We start from the raw sequence: 17,246 nt of genomic DNA on the forward strand, positions 1-17,246 counted from the left end.
TTTTATTATTTTGACTGCCTGACAAAAATTCCCTGGCTCTGCATCCATGGCCACAAAACCCACTCCCTACAACACACAGATTGTGTAGGACACTCAAGAGCCAAGACTGACTGACTGGGAAAGCACCAGGAGGCCTGGAGGAAAGTGGGTCCAGCCATGCCTGTAAGAAAGGGCCTGGGAAGTGGGAAAGGCTAAAGGTCTTTTCTGGCAGTGTAGGAACAGCAGGGTGCACAGAAAACCAAAGCTTGAAGACATTTTATACAGATTTTATACAGACTTCACTGAATGATGGAACAGAAAAATCAACCTTTGCCTTAGAAACTGTTTTATCAGTGTGGAGAAATCACCTGAATAGTGAAGGTGGCTGTAATTTCACTTGAAAATTGTTCTGCAAAGACTACAGAAGTTTGGAAGAGTTAGAGTCTATAAAGCTTTGCCCTGATTTTATGAGAATTGTGATAGTATTATATAACTCGGTATTTCCATTCACAAATGTTATACTGATGATTTTTTGGAAAAAAGTGTTATGGAGTTAAACAGCTTAAATAGTTATGATCTCACTTGCCAGGGGAATTGCTAAGTGCTTCTTGTCTTTGCTAGCTTTCAAATAATTTATTCTTACTATTTCATTGTTCATTTAAAAATAATTTACAGTTCAAATCATTCATTGTCCCCCAAAGCACTCAACCACCTGCACATCTTTCAGTACATACTCCTGTCTTATGGAAACTGGATTTATACTGTCTCTTATTTAATTCCCCAAAGGCACAAAAGCAGTGGTGGAAGTCCAGAGTTTTCATGGCTCATATCACCAGCTAAATATAATTTATTTAAAGTGATTGAAATTTAGCTATTTAATAATAGAAAAGAAACACGGATGAAGCACAAAAGGAGGCACTTCGGGGTTCCTCAAAACATATGAGTTTGCTCCTTAGAATATTAATTATGTTAGAGGAATACAAATTTTTTCTTAAGGGAGACATTCTGTCCTCCCCAAAGATATTAGAATTCATAAAAATAATCTTTCCCTTTTTTCCCTTTTCTTGATGAGAGTCTTATGGACTTCAAAGATTATTTTAAGAAATAAAAAAAAAATCTTTTCCATATGAAATCAGCTTTTTTTGTGCTTGTCTTCCTTGAACCTAGTGGAAAATCTGCCTGCAATTGTAATGGCACAAGTAGATTAGCTGGGACACATTTATGAGTATGTGCTTTTGGAGACGATTTAAATTAAATAATGCATATAATACAGGCTGCTGCTAAACTGCTGAATTTCCAGCGGGGGCTTTAGTTTTGTGCTAATTAGAATAATTAGCTCATCAATCTCTTTTTCAGAAGCAGAACATGTTCTCTTGTGGCATTGTAAAGGCTTATGTTGGCTGTGTTGGCTCCTCTACACTCAGAGACAAGTTTCCTAAAAGCTCCAGATCCCATGTTTGGGAGCATGACCATCTCCACTGAGCATAAGGGGAGCCTGAGAATCTGGACAGCTACCCTTGATTCAAAACAGGGAGTGAATATTGCTGCTGCCACCTTGCTGCTCCTTCAGATCCTTGAATCATCTGTGGTGTTGTCCTTTCATCTCCGTCATCTGGGGTTCATTCCCAAACTAGGCATAAAGAAAGAGATTTTCAGTTTCCTACTTTCCAAAGGCTTCCTCAAAAAATTTAAACCAACCCACTCAGAGAAAATTAAATTATGATGGGAAATGAATTTTGAACTATTTCTGAGTGATGAAATAAGGCACTAAATCCACTTTTTCAATATTTTTCACATACATAGAAAGCAATTGGAACTGAAGAATTTATAAAACCCTTTTAAAATTTTTAGAGAATAATAAAGTGCTTTCCCTGCTATTTTGTTCCTTATAGTTTAAGCTGTGCAGAATCAGCCTACTACCTAGCAAAAAACCAAAAAATCTGAAATATTACATAATTATTCCCTCAGAAATGGAGAATTTGCAAAATCCTGAAACTGGTATAAAAAGTAGCTAATTTATCATTTAGCTTAATTTAAATCCAGATTTTACAAACCTTCTAGAAAAAAAAATATGAATTATTTTAAAATAAAATTTCTGTTTGATACCAGAATGTGAAATAATCACGAGAATGTGAAATAATGTAGTTTTGAAAATTTCAGGTGTATCACATTTACAACATCAAGGCTTTTTTCTAAACATTGCCAGTAAAAGGACTTATCAAAACTGCAGCATTTTTACTATCTATTTTCACTGTCCATTTAAATTTTAACAAAAAGCCTATTTCAATAAAGAAATTAACTCTTCCGGGTTTGGGAAGTTTCTACAAGTTTCATATTTTATTTTCATTTCCTTGCTAGTAAAGAGGTGGCAAAAATAGGCCAAGTATTACTATTTGCATACTCTTTCTATATTTAATTGTGGTGACACTCAATGAAAGCTTGAGAAATCAGAAACTTTCTGACTAATGTTTGCTGGGAGCTGTCACTACTGGCAGCTGGGAGGTGTAAGAGAAAATTCCCCAGCAGTTACAGGTGCATTTGCAATCTGCAAAGAAATCTCACGTTCAGTTTTTTTCAGTGTTGATGTTTAGAGTAAAATGAGTTGAAACTAACATGATTGTGTGTCTTTGTTGAACTGTTGATCAGAATGGACCAGACTGGGGGTCCTTGACCAGGATTTGTTCCATGATGTCATTAGGCTAAGCATCAGTAATGAGTTTCTCTCAAAGGATTTTGTCCCTTTTCCAGTGGGGATGTTGTCCTTCTGACAGACTTTCTGGAGCAAGACATTTCACAAAATCCATGCTCCTGTGATTGGCAGAAAGTTCTTCTCATGATTGATTCTTTTCATTTCTTATTTTTAATTAGGGTTATGGGGCAGTTCAATAATGCATGTTACCTAATGTCATCTTGTAACACTGAAAAATGTAAAATCTAATTCTAGATAGATAGCAACCAAGTAATGAAACAGGTAATAGAAAGATCTAGGAAGACAAAGCCACTTTCTGGACACACCTGTACTGTCATGTCAGCCTCAAAAGCCAGAACTGTGCTGCATATTCTACTGGTACTGTGCCATAACTTGCAGTTTTCTTATAAATTTTTTGGCTAAAAAGCCAAAAAGTATTTTGCATTTTCTTTTAACAACCTTTTTATGAACAGCAAGTTGGGAAAAGTTACGATTTTAAACCTGCAGAAGGTGTTTTCATATACAGAACTGTGTGTTTGTGATTTCTGATCCACAGTGATAATATATTTATTTTTCCAGGTAAAGGCCCTCTTCCTATGTTGCAATTACTGTCTTACCATACTATTAAAGACAGTGAGATTTACAAGGACATAATTTTTGGTCCAGACAACTTATAATTTTCACATGTAAAAAAACCCCAGAATACCAATTTAGCAAATATAACTACATCTGACTTGCCTTCCTAGTGTTTTACTTGCCCCAGAAGCAGGGTTTCACCCTCTTTGAAATTCCCCATCACTCCCTCAGCCACTCAGAGGAACAAAAAGATGTTATATTTAAGGACATCAAAGACCAGAAATACTTCACAACTGCATAGACTTCCAGGGTTTAAGATCACAACATAAACCCTTTATCAATGGCAAAAGTGTGTAAAAGAAATCAAAACTTTATTAAAATAATTTCTCTTAAATATATTAGCAACTGATAGCATTACTTATGTTTTAATGTGACAAACACCCACCAGAACAAATCATAAAGTCAGTCAGGGGAAATTCCCCCTAAAAATGGCATAACAGCTGAGTAATTTCCTCACAGCATAGGCCTAGAAGTACAGAGCTAGAGATAGTATAAGGGAGCCAAATTACAAGGTGGAGGTTCAGCCTTCAAGATTTTGAAAATGCCAGAATTAGAAATGGCTTTACAGCCTTGTCTCATTCTATCAGGCAGCTTCTCTTCTGAGCCACAGGGTGATGTTTCTCTTCCTCACCTCCCAGGCTCAACCACCCCTTTCACCAAACTCCAGCACATCCCCTGGGGGCAGGGTCCTTTCTCACCTCCAGCCTCACCTGACATGCAGGTATTTGGTGGGCAGGTGATACTCTGCAGCTCTGGCCTTCCATGAGAAGGAGAAAAGGCACATTTTGGAGAGGCAGGTAAGCACAAATGCCTCCAGCATGGATCCAGGAGCTGCTCAAAGCTGCAGTTTGCACCCAGTTACTGATCCTGAGCAGGATGTTTGTGAGCATGGGCTCCTGCAGCTGACCAGGTGTGGCCACACCTCAGTGCAGATGCTGGTGGACACCTCCTGCAGAAGGAACCTCTGTGGTCTCATGGCAGCTCTGCAGCCAGGGAAGGAGCAGAAAAGGCTGTGGCTAAGGACAAACCCATCTCTGCTGGAACAGGACACTTCTCTAAGGACTAAAATATGGAGAAAGTAAACAACTGGGCTCAGAGTGATTCATCTGACAAGCTTCAAATCCCTGCCAAAATGGAGAGTGGTGACAGAGATTCTCAACTAAAAGACTTTGCATCATGTATCAGCTTTAACCGGAATCTTGGCTATAAATAGATTTATCTGCAACTTTTTAAGTTCACATCCACAAAGCTGAACTCAGTACCTCTAAAATGCCAGCCAGAGCCCTGCCACTTGGAGCAATTGTGGGAAACTGGAAGGAAAGCTGTACAGAGAAGAACTCCTGGTAGTGTTAATGGGATGCTGCTGCTTCCAGCTGGAGGGCACATTTCTTGTGCCAGAAAAACGATGTCGCTCTGAACACAAACAATTCCCTTCTTCCCTGTAAAACACTGCCAGGCTTAACAACCAGACCCTGCAAAACTACTGCTGCTACCGGTGAGGAAAGCAGAGAGGGACAAGGAAAGGCTTTCTTAGGAAGGAGGGCTCACAAGCAGTTTGGCCACCAGAGGACACGAACGCGGGAAGCAGATGACAGTCACGCTCGCCATCTAATGGCCAGGAGTCAGAGATGAGGGAGAGATGGAACAGGTAGTGAAGAGGGAAGGGACTCACTTTAGGAGTGCAGGTTTGGGGCTGAGCCCTGCTGACTGCTCCTGTTTCTAACGGGAAATTCCATTTGTGGCATTCGCATCAGGGAATGGCAAAAGATGTTTAGAGCTGACACTGAACTTTCTGTTGAGCCCCGCAAATTGCGTGGACAGCCAAGCTGTGTTTATCATACAGTCACATGTTCTTTACTGCAGGAAATGTTTCAGCACTTCTATGTACTTTTGGATATTCTTTAGAGAGTGAGAAGTAGAGAGGGGAAAAAAGACCTGTTCCCATTTATCCATTTATAAGGATGCTGCAGACAACGCACGTCCTTGGTTAAAAAGTATTAACAGCTCACCAGAATCTGTATTTTTTTCCCGAGGCCTTTCCAGAGTGCCACAAGATAGAAGAGTTTTCACCAGCAGAGTGCGATGTTTCCCTAAAAATATGGCAGCATGACTTACCAACATTGAAAAAGGTACTCCCACTCTGTGCAAAAGATGTTTTTTACTAAAGACAACTTGAAAAAACCAATTGCATTTTCTGAAAGAAGGTGCCCTTAATAATTATCATGATAATCAGGGAAATTATGCTGTAAGGTTCAAATATGCACAGCTGTAACAATCTAATTACAGTGACAATTTCTGGCAGCAAGTCTATGTTTAATGGAGTGCATAAGTATTACATTTAGCATGTGAATAGACAGTGAGACTAACCATGTGCTTAAAGTCAAGCAAATTACTGAGTTCTTTTGTAGATCACATCATACTTAATATGCAAATTACTGCTAGGTTGACTTCCCTTTTTAAAAAAATAGATTTTTTTTTTTTAAATTCTAACTAGTTTGAAACATGCACCTACTTCCCTGGAGGAGTTTGTTTTCCCTTGTTTATCCAGAGCATCATCATATTGCCACTCTAGTTTTCCCAGTAAAATTGTGTCAAGATTAATCCTTTTCCTTTTTTAAAGAAACATTAGAGGAAGGAAAATAGCTAAAGATTTTCTTTTGAAAACAAATATTACCCATTAATTACAATGTCTGTCCAACAAACATAGTATATAGTTCAAATATGCAGCCAAAAACCTCTGGAGCAATCCTTCAGGCAAATGAACTGAGTAAACACAGTCAAGGAAATGGTAGAAAACCACAGTCATCCTCACCTACAGCAATGCATTCCACATCCACTTAACCTGTCATGCTGTAACTTAGTAAGAATACTGCTTGGACCAAATGTCTACTTTTGCACCTTGCTAAAGCACATATAAGCACCCCACTTAAGATGTTAAGATATGAATAATATCAGCTGCACTCACCAAAAGATCAACCATCTTATTTCTGGAAGCCCTTTACCCATTTCAGAGCAGGACTGCATTTCCCCCTGGTGTATTGAGTGGGGGGTGCACTTCCCTTCATTTTAATGAGTAAATTTGGCTCAGGTTATAGTCAACAATGAGAAACAGATACTTCCACTGAGGATTTATCTGAGTCTTACCTTAGTCTTAGGATCTTTGGCCTTTGGAAGTGCACATTTCCCCCTGTGGCTGCACAGAGGGAGCCTGGAGTGACTAACTTTGGATGACTAACTATTTAAACAGCTGGCTTAAAGAAAATAAACCCCAACCATATCTTTAGGGGCACTTCTTCCCCCCTTCCCCCCCTCTCCCCCAATCCCCCCCAGGAACTACGTGACTTAGTATGCATGACATTCCCACAAGGGGAAGGGGGCAGGCAAGGAGGGGAGGCCAAGGAGAGAAGAGAGAGAAAGAAAAAAATGTTCTTTTCCACTCTATACTTCCCTTTCAGTTTCTTTCTCAAAACGGATGTGGGGAGCCATTAAATGTCAGCTCAGCCAGCATGGCTCAAAGCTCAGTGTGACAAGGTCATGCAGAGGTGGCAAATGAATGTACAATGAAATCAGCAGAGTACTGCTGGCTGCTGCAATTCTGGTCATGCAAGCAAGAAAATAAAGAGAAACAAGAATTTTTGCATAGAAATGGAAAGAAATAAAAATATACATGCTTTGTATGTCATACCTTGGTATTTTTTAGTTTATCATCATTTTTAAGCATCACTGTACTTTCAAATCTGATCTATTGTTAGAAAACTAAGCAAGCAAGAACAGTTGTGCTGGAAACTATATAAACAGCGACAGACATGCTAGAAATTTTTCTGTGGGCAGGGGAAGAATCTGGCAGGTATGCAAAGAAAAAGAAAACAGAACAGTTAGGAATGTGTGAGAAGGCTTGGAGAAGAACAGGAGTCAAGCAAAGAGTGGCATCCATGAGAAAAGATAAGTTGTGCTTTGTTTTGTGTTATTTTGCACTAAAACACACAAGTATATGCACATGAATGTGCATATATCCATTTATAAAACTGCATGGTATGATAATGGTTTATTATATTGAAACTTTTGGCTTTTCATGACCTCTGTGACCTCTACAGTAAACTAGGATTCAGGGGTTTTTTCCTCATGGAACTGCAAGATATAAAGAAACTCCTTTCAATAGAAGTAGATATCCATTGATCCTGCAATATTTATACAAAATGTTAAAGAACAAAACAACATGCTTTAAAAAAAAATTAAGTTCTAAAGTTCACAGCACCTTACAAAGCATCAGCCAATATTTAAACTGGTGTGAGTGGACTGTCAAAATGATGCACTCCATATCCTGCCCCGGGAATCACTTTCTGTCTTGACAAGACAAAATTAAAGATTTAACTAGTGTTTTCCAACCTATTAATCTAATTTTTTTCCTGCAACAGGATCTGCCTGGATGACATATGAGGCAGGTGTGCTAATTTTAAAAGCAACTTCCCTCAGGATGTGGAGCCTTTCAAAGATCTCAGCAGCAGCAGGCTGTCTGCCTGAGAGAGCAATTTCCCCTTACAGCTGGATTGAAAAAAATAGAGGAATATATTTAGACATTTGCCTTCATATTCTATCAGGACATAGGGTTTAAGTATTTTGTAATGGAGCAGTTCATTTCCTCATTGTTTCAAACACTGCTGCCAAATACACAGAAGAAAGTGCATTCTCCTATGAGAGGCAGTGAGAAAGCTTTAAAATATGGATTAGAGAATAAAACATGCAAGCATCTGCCTTGATTACTTATTGGCATCTGTTTATAAGATGTAAGTTTCTGCTTGTTCCTTTAACCATATGAAAGTTATATGATAATTATATTATGAGGCAAACAGGTTTACGTGCTGGAGCATTTTGGGCCAAGACAGACATCACAGAAAGCTTTTCCTCATAAAAAGAGGGATGGAACTTGGTTTAACCCTTGGACCTCAGCTGTGCAATGTCACTCCTGGTCTCAGTGATCCTCGCCCATGCTGCGATTTCAGTCTCCATCCAAACGGAGAGGAGAAGCCAGTCCTTTAACCCAATTCAGAAAGCTGCTTGTGCCTAAAATAATGGTCATTGCACCAACACTGACTTGTCCTCTGTCTTCACTGAAGGTCTTGGTGGTGTCAGGGTGATGGTGCAGTGGGACACAAGCACTTGATGCAGCTGCTGCTGGGAGTGGAGTGAGAAGTGACCAGGGGCTGTGGTCACGGAGCTGTGAGGGCTCACAGAGTGAGGGGTGGGTATGGCTGTGCACCGGGCTCAGATGTGCTGACAACCAGCAGGAATCATGGAGTCAAAGATTCACATTGCAAAAGACCTGTAGGATCACTCAGTCCAGCCATTAACCCAGTTCAGCCAAACCCATCAAACCACGTTCCCTAAGGGCTGTATCTACACATCCTTTCAATATCTCCAGGAATGAAGACTCAACCACTTCCCTGGGCAGCCTGTAACAAGGCTTGATTACCCATTTGATGAGGAAGTTTTTCTTATTATCCAGTCTAAACCTCCCATAGTGCAATTTGTTGTTTGTGACTTGGGAGAAGAAACCAACCCCCACCTGGCTGCTACCTCCTTTCAGGTGGTGGCAGAGAGTGATAAGGTACCTCCTCAGCCACCTTTTTCTCCAGGCTAAACAAGCCCAGCTCCCTCAGCTGCTCTTCATAAGACCTGTGCTCCAAACCCTTCACCAGCTCCCTTGCTCTTCTCTGAACATGTTCTGGTATCTCAATGTCTTGTAGTGAAGGGCCAAAAGACTTGATTAATTCCAGACCTTAGCAACCTAGACTCCACTTCTGCGTGTGCTGTCAGCTTAGGCTTCATTGGGCTCAGAGATGAGATGTGACAAAATTTGGGGTTTTTTGTAGTTTTTGTTTGTTTGGTTCGTTTGTTTGTTGTTTTGGTTTGGTTTTTTTTTTAAAAAGAAAAACTTTCAAAATGTAACATAGCATTGAAAGGCTGCATGGAAAATCCTATGGGGTAGCAGAGATGTCTCTTCTGGCTCTCAATGCATAAAATTCTGCTGGTCATCCACCTTTTTTCATGCCAAAAGGAGAATCGTCCTTATAATTCTTCAATAGCAGAATTATCAATATTTTGGAAGCCACTATCCCTCCAGAATGTCTGCAAAGGGCCAAGTATAAAACATAGAAAGCATTTCCAGCCAAGATTTCTTTACATTAAGATACAATTTTTAGGTCTTTATTTCACAAGAAATAATAACTAACATCATAGTGACCAGTGTGGGAAGAGGATACTCAGGCAGGGATCAGCATTAGCTCCATTGATTTCTTTGTGCAAATTGCAATCCTTTTCCCTCAGTAATATGGCATGGAGTGTGGCCCAGGCTTACACCCTAAGCTGAGGAGTCCTTAGTGAGCCCAATGATTTGCCTGGAAAATGCAGGAACAGGTACGAATCTTAAGATCCCAAAAAAACCTATTTCTTGCGGGAATCTCCTCACTCAGTCAACAGATCCCAGGTTAAGTTATCAGATCTACTTAATGTTGACTTTAAAGAGAATTAAGTACACCCAAATATCTCTGAGAGTCTGGGTGGTTTACTGGTTACTGCTGAAGGACTAATAAAGGTCTCCCCTAATAGCAGCTATCTAAAAGTTAAGTGCCTGTTGTGAGGTAGTCCTTCTACACTCTCCTACAGTCATTGGGATGGCAGTGAGAGGAAACTGGAGAGTGATTCATTTCCTCAACCTCTATCCTTGGATTGGCTGAATCATCTAAGACTGCCCTGGTTGTGGGAAGAGTCTGGGCTACAGCTGCAGACAGACTTTAGGTAGGATGACTCGCATCCTCTGCTATGCTTTCAGCAGCAGCTGGGGGAATCAGGGAGTGCCCATTTTTTCTGTGAGACTAAGTTTTCCAAGTCACTTCCATTTTTTTTGAAAAAGAGTGTCTGCCAGGCTGCTAATAAAATTTCCCCTTACAAAACACCACTCACCTAGATAGAGGACTGATTGCTGATTCTTACTTTTAGTGGACACATTTTGTAGGCGTTTCCCATCCTGGCTGAATTTCCTCAGTTTGGTTACAAGAAAAAGAGTGGTCTCATGGGCCCTAAGGGAGGCAGGATATTTTACACTTATTGCTTTCCCATTATCCAAAGAAAGAAATGGGATTGGCTTGATCCTTGTTGGCAGTTCTATATTATGATATTATCTTCTAGGTATTCAATCTTTTTTTCTGAGGCTTGAAGTTAGGCTGTTAAGTATCTTAGGATGCTTTAGTTTTGTATCCCACCATTTAAAAATGAGTGTAGACTTTGACTTTTACAGATTTTCAGAGATCTCTCTTGTCTCTTCCACATTCTTTGAAGAACCCACTAAGTTATTACTTTTATTTGCTCCATAAATATCTTGTCAAATTTCATTAGAATTATTTGGCTTGAATACATTTATCTCAACCTCACTGCCTAACTCAATCTTCCCATAGCTTGAATGCCACTCCTGTATTCATCTGTCTGAACTAGTGCGATTAAGTCCTCACAGAATTTACTTTTTGGCACTCAAAGGTGTCTCACTTTCCTTAAAATTTCAGAGGGAGGTTTAAGTTTTAGCCACTCATTTGCTCAGAATTTTTTATTTCATGATTGTGGATGCCTGTATGCCTCACCCCATATTAAGGCAGATGGACATCACCAGCTAGGTGAGGGAGTGGTAGGGAATAAGACCTTCTGAGACAAATCCTGGGAGGTACAGCACTTCTCTTGGGAATGGGAGATGCTGTGATTTCAAGCCATGCCCCTTCTTGCCCCTTGTCCCATACCAAGTGGTTTCAAGCTGTGCCCCTTGCACTCATGCTTGTGCAATGTTTTCAGCCCATCATGGTCTGAATGAGAGATGAGGTTCAAGATGCTATCCTAGTAGGTTTGAATGAGAGATGAGATTCAAGATGCTATCCTAGTATGTTGAAATATTAACCCCATAGGGTCTGAGTAACTCCATCTACCTGGAGGTTGCCCCATCTTTGATGCCAGAGTACAAAGGGCAGGCACTAGCACGTGCTGCACCTCTGCTCTGCAAAGGGCCAGGTCACATCACAAGGGGAGGACAGAGGGGTTTGGGGTCCCCCTGAGCACCCGTGGAGGGCACCACCTGTGGGAGATGCCTCTGGTCCCTCCCTAGTCTAATCCAGCAAACACAACTACAAGCAGACTGCATCTTCCCCTGCAGCTTCCTGAGCTCCCATTGTAGGCTTCAGGACAAGTATGGCAGCAACATTAAGGCAAATTTGCCTTAATTGCTCTTTCCCCTGCTCTCCAGGCTGTAACTGAAATGTTCAATGAAGCATTGCCTATGTTCAGCATCTGGATTATGGCAGGCTGGATTTCATCCATCTGATGCTGATGATGTATTTGTAAAATCTCAGAGGAATACTGATATTATGCAACCACACAAGTACCTTAATACATCACTTAAAAAGTGGCAGACTTATATAAAGTGTTTAAGATGCTGAAAGAAAAATTATCCCAAATACACATTTATATATACAGAGTCATTTTACAAAGTCTCTTGAAATCTTGCCAAAAAAAAAAAAAAAAAAAAAAAAAAAAAAAAGCTTGGGTCAAAACTTTGTGTCAGAAAATAATTAATCAGTTCTCTGAGGTAGACTGATCAGTCTCACTCTTTACTTCATTCTTTCTCCATTACCAAATCCCTCCCTTAATCTTTCATTCCTTTCCTTTGCCCATTAATTGAAAACAGTAGTTTTCTCTCCATGAGACAGTTTTGACTAGAAGTATCAAAAGTAACTCTCTGATGTCCCCATCTCAGCTGATATTGCACACCCTCAGCCCTCCTTATAGTCTGGGGATAGTAGGGGGTGGCCACCAAATTGACCTATTTTGGCACCAAACCACAGGACAAAGACAAATGCTAATGGCATATTAATTTAGATAATATCCATAGCATATCTTAGCTGGTGCAAAAGAAATAATGGACTCTTTTAAGGTTTTAAATTCAAGGTGAGTTACTATGGATGCTGGAGGCAGATGGGCAACTACGCAGTTTAATAAGTATATATGACTTTTTATGCTGGCTGACTTTCTGTGTTATCTTCCCTGAATCAAAAGGGACTTTGGATATTTGAAAGATTCAACGGCTGAAATAAAAAGAGCAGTCCCATATGTGACTTCTTTGTCTGTGTCTAGTTTCAATTATTAAAGGCAAAGGAAAATCAAACTGCTGAGCTCCAAAAAATTGCCCAAAGCGTAATGACATAGGATAGCTCATTTTGAGCAATCCATTCCTAAGTGCATTCATATAACTCATGCCCAGCTCCACTTGGCCTTACCTCAGCAAAACAGTATCCCCTGCAAACACCAACTCTCTGTTTCATGATATTATTTACTTTCTCCCTAATTGTGTTTTGTTTGCTAGGCATTACTAATAAAAGCATGATTGTAGAGCTGGTGAAAAGCAGATGCACATAAGGAAGGAGGACTGGTTTGAATTGCAATAAAGACCACTTGCTGCTATTGTCCATCTCATTCAGAAGCTCTAGGAAGGGAAACAATACACAGGAGCCAATGAGTAATACAAAAGTAATCAATAAGTCTGAAAACTTCATCAAGCCATTAAATGAATGACTAGTTTGCTCTCATCTGGGACAACTGCCTAAGCATTCAGTAGCAATAATATCCCTCTGGCTAGACATCAAGGTGGCACCATTGGTGTGACTGAACCATGGTCACCATGCTTTGCTCCTTCTCTGGCTAGAAAACAGAGAGGCAGCCATGACAAAAATTCATCTCAATGGAACCTGGTTGGGCTGCACTAGTTACTCTCAAAAGCAGACAGTAAAAAGCATTCTGAGGAAGATTTAATAAAGGTAATGAATGGCACGTAGAGAATAACTGGAAATATCTGTTTCTCACATGACCTCATAGCAAAAGCAGATCTCCAGTGAGAGTGGAACACCATACATCTGCTGTTGGTAAAAAGATTTCTCATATAACTAAAAATTAACTATATGAATTCCCATTAGGTATCAAGGAGAAGAGTTTGGTAAAGCTTATGAAAAGTGCTGTGAAACAAATGCTCAGTTGTGGTCTGTTCTCCTAAAGGAGTATAAATCCTCGTGCCTCACTCCAATTCACAGTGGGCTTCTCACATCAATAATGCAGAAGCATCCATAGCTCAGTCTTTGCATGGGCCCTTGCAACTCTGCCATATTGATCACTTACTGTACTCCAGCCTATTTTTCCAGCTCTTTCTAATCTATGGCACTATTTTTTCCTCACTATCCGAGTTCAGAGTCCCCATAAAAGATGTTTCCTGTAAGTTTTTTTTGTTTTTTTTAATAAAGCAGTTACCTATTCTTCTTTAATCTCTGTTCTACTAGGCCTTGCATTCTAATGTCTTAGGCAGCATCATCTTAATATTTTCCAGAAGCAATATTAACATATAATAGAATATTTTCTGAGCATATGTTAGAACTCCAATTACAGTTCAGCTAATGAAGCCATACAAATGTTCAATTAGATAAAACATATGCAGTGCAGTCTACCCACCAAAGTACTTGCCCAGCAGTTGACTGTAATGAGATAATGTGGATTCCTATCAGTTCTGCTTCTTCAAAGATTTTGGGGTGACTTAGTGACTTAGAATATTGAAAATTTAATTGAAAACAAGTGAGTGCTTATCTCTCTGACTGCAGGTTGTTCATCACTGGGTCCCTCATTCTTACCAAGAACAGGAAACTGAAAAGCCTCAGCATTTCCTCTTGACTAACTTCCTTCATTCTTCTTGCTCATCCTCTCTTCCCTAAGGAAGGAAAAACACCATAAATTGTAGGGTTTCATCTTTGCCTCTGTTTATTTTCACTTTTAAAAATGGACAAAACTAGTCTTCAAAATCTTTGTTTCATCTTCAAAATAAATTGTCTTATTTTCCAAATACAGTGTAAACAGCAGCTATTGGCAAAGTCAGCAAATCAAAAGCAAGTTATTTATGGAGCACATAACCATGGAGTTGGAATCCCATATGCTGTAGATAGACAGGGATGCTGAAACAATTTTGAGCAGTGGTATGGGCTCAAGAAAGATGTTTGAACAAAAACCAACAGACTCTTTCTTTTCTTGTTGAAGTTTTCTATGGATTCATTGAGACAGACAACTGAGTACCATCCTCCTGCTATCAAAGAGTGGCATTCCTATTTTTCTGATAACTTCATATTACTCTGGGAGAAGAGATATAATTTTAGATTCCTCATAGTAATGAATTTTAGGGAAAAAAAAAAGCATACTAATTAATTATTAGTATTCCCTTAGTGGTCAGAGCCTTCCTCATGGCAGTGTGTTGGACTTGCAAACACAGAACAAAAATATGAGTTTAGACTCACTGCAGAACTGGAACAGTTGTTTTGCTCACCAGCAAGTGATAAATTAAGTTCTTGCTATGACTCTGCCCCAGGATCAGCAGGAGAGAAGCTCATTAGACCGCTGTAATTCATTACTCACTCAGCCAAGAAATCAGCCCACATTTACAGAGTCCTAGTCCCTCACTCTTTTGAAGAATTTGAAGCAAATTTGAGATTTTTCAACTTCATAGCAAAGATAGTGATAGTTATAAGCTGCATGTGAACAACAATTTTGTGCATGAACCCACTGCAGGGCTGTGTTTCAATTCAGTACCATTTTTAATGGGTGAAATGTGTGGCTCAGTGGATGCTCCTGGGATCCAGATGAGAGAGCTGAGCAAACTGTGGGCTGTGCAGTGCATACTGCTACCTCCAGTGCTAAGGAGGGGTGGGATGTTGCACAGTGATGAAGTTTTTCAGGAAATCCATTTTGGCTGAGGACCCTGAATTTTTTCCTCTTAAATATTTTTGCCCATGCCAGTAACACATCCAAATAGGAAAGGTTCTCTATTGCCTTGCTGCTTTGCTTTCATTTTAGTGGTGTGTGAACTGGATGTGCAACATTAACCCTTACTGCCTGGGTGGGGTATTTTCCAGCAAGGTAAAAAATGTTAATGCGAGTGACCCTCAGGCTAAGAAATATAACTAAAACATTGAGTCAATATAGCATAATCTAACATCTATGTATGTTTACTGCGTTATCATATTATGTTAAAAATGTTATGCAGTATGTTGGATATGTGTCACATATCCCATATTCTATGTTCTGTATTACAGTACATATATATAATATCTATGATATCTATGATATATTGTATTTTGTACTACACATATTATATATTATACATATACATATATATACATACACACACACCACACACACACATATATATAAATATATATAAAAAATATATGTATATATATATGTATATATATATGTGTATATATATATATGTGTATATATATATATATATATATGCTGTAGGTACATATATATAAAGATTATCATCACCACAATCTCTGGCCACACTGTCACAGAAATGGTAGAAACAAACATATTTTTGAGGAGTCAGGGTTCTGGTGTGTGTTAGTCATGGTCTGGTCAAACATAAAGGAATTCTGGAGTGATGTAATTTCTAGATCTTTGATAAACTTAGGCAAGAGCAAAGCACTGGAGACTCAAAGTAGCTTATGTGCCTGCTTCAGGACACATATGGATCTTTTCTGATGAAGCTGACCTTCAGTGTCTAAAGCCTGTGTTTTCTTGAATATTGATGTTTAATCTGTGCAAACCCATGGCAATTCCCAGTAAAATTTGAACCCTACAGTTTATACATATATAATTGCATTCCCTCCAAATAACCAACGTTCGAACTAAGCAGTGGCAGGACTAACACTAGCAGATGCAGTGTGAAGTTTATTGGGGGAAAATGATCCCTTAAGGAACTTGAGGGTATGTCTAAATGAACAGAATTGACGTCTATGCTGAGTGTGTATTGCTGAGAGAGAAATGAAACTTTCCATCTAGTACACGTCTCCCTCCAGCTGTCCTGTTCAGGCATGGCTTGATTTTAGACCTGGATTCTTGGAATATTTTGGCTTTTATGACAAGCATTGCGGACGTGTACCATTAAAAGCTTGTGTCGATACAAACCACAGCCCACTGGTGGCAGCAGTTCGTCAAGAGTGGACAAACGCTGCTTGAGCAGCAGGGGTTCTGCACGCAAACACGTCACTGTGCATTTGTGGGCAGGAACAGCCAACTCTCACATCTAGCTCAGTCTACAGGGACACTCCTCTTTCTTATCCCAGAGTGTGTGTTTCATGCAGACCACTGCTGTGAAAGAAAACTGAAATTAAAAGTGAGAGAGACAATCGCCCAAACACCACGAGACTACGACTTGAGATGTGCTGCCTTTGGAACGTTTGCTACCATCCCCAATTTCACATCTGTTCTGTGTAAGGCACAATGAGTAACCACAATGAATAACTGTAATAAATGGAAGTTGGACCCTTATTAATATCAATAGCAAACCACCATGGATTAAAAAAAAAAAAAGCAACCTACACATTTTTACTCCTTCTCCTTCTATGTGATAGCTTGCATTCAGGTTCAAGGTAGCTGTACACCTTTCTGCATAAATGAGCTCTGCCTGTCTGCCTGCCTGCACTGACATATTTTGGCAATAATCCACAATGTCAATATGTATTAGTGTTACTGTTGTTGCTTTTCATGTGTGTAGTAACTTCCTACCAACCTTAAAACATTCCAGGGAATGCTTTTGTTTCTGTTAGACATAAACAAACTTGTATCTAAGATAATGAGCATGAGGTGAAACTTGAGATGCCACAGACCCTGTTATCACAGAAGCTGTGAGTAAAGCTGAAGGTTCCTCTTCTTGCAAAGGAAAATGGACACAGCTCCATCCGTTTCCACCACTTCTTTTTCTGCCATCAACCATGTCTGTGGGTTTATGCATCTAAGCCTGACACTTTAAAAACAAAATTCACGAGCTCTATCAATTTTTAATCTCTAGCACTGGTCCATACCTTTCTGTGTGGAA

The sequence above is a fragment of the Molothrus aeneus genome, chromosome 2, assembly GCF_037042795.1.
Source record: "Molothrus aeneus isolate 106 chromosome 2, BPBGC_Maene_1.0, whole genome shotgun sequence".
Classification (NCBI taxonomy): domain Eukaryota; kingdom Metazoa; phylum Chordata; class Aves; order Passeriformes; family Icteridae; genus Molothrus; species Molothrus aeneus.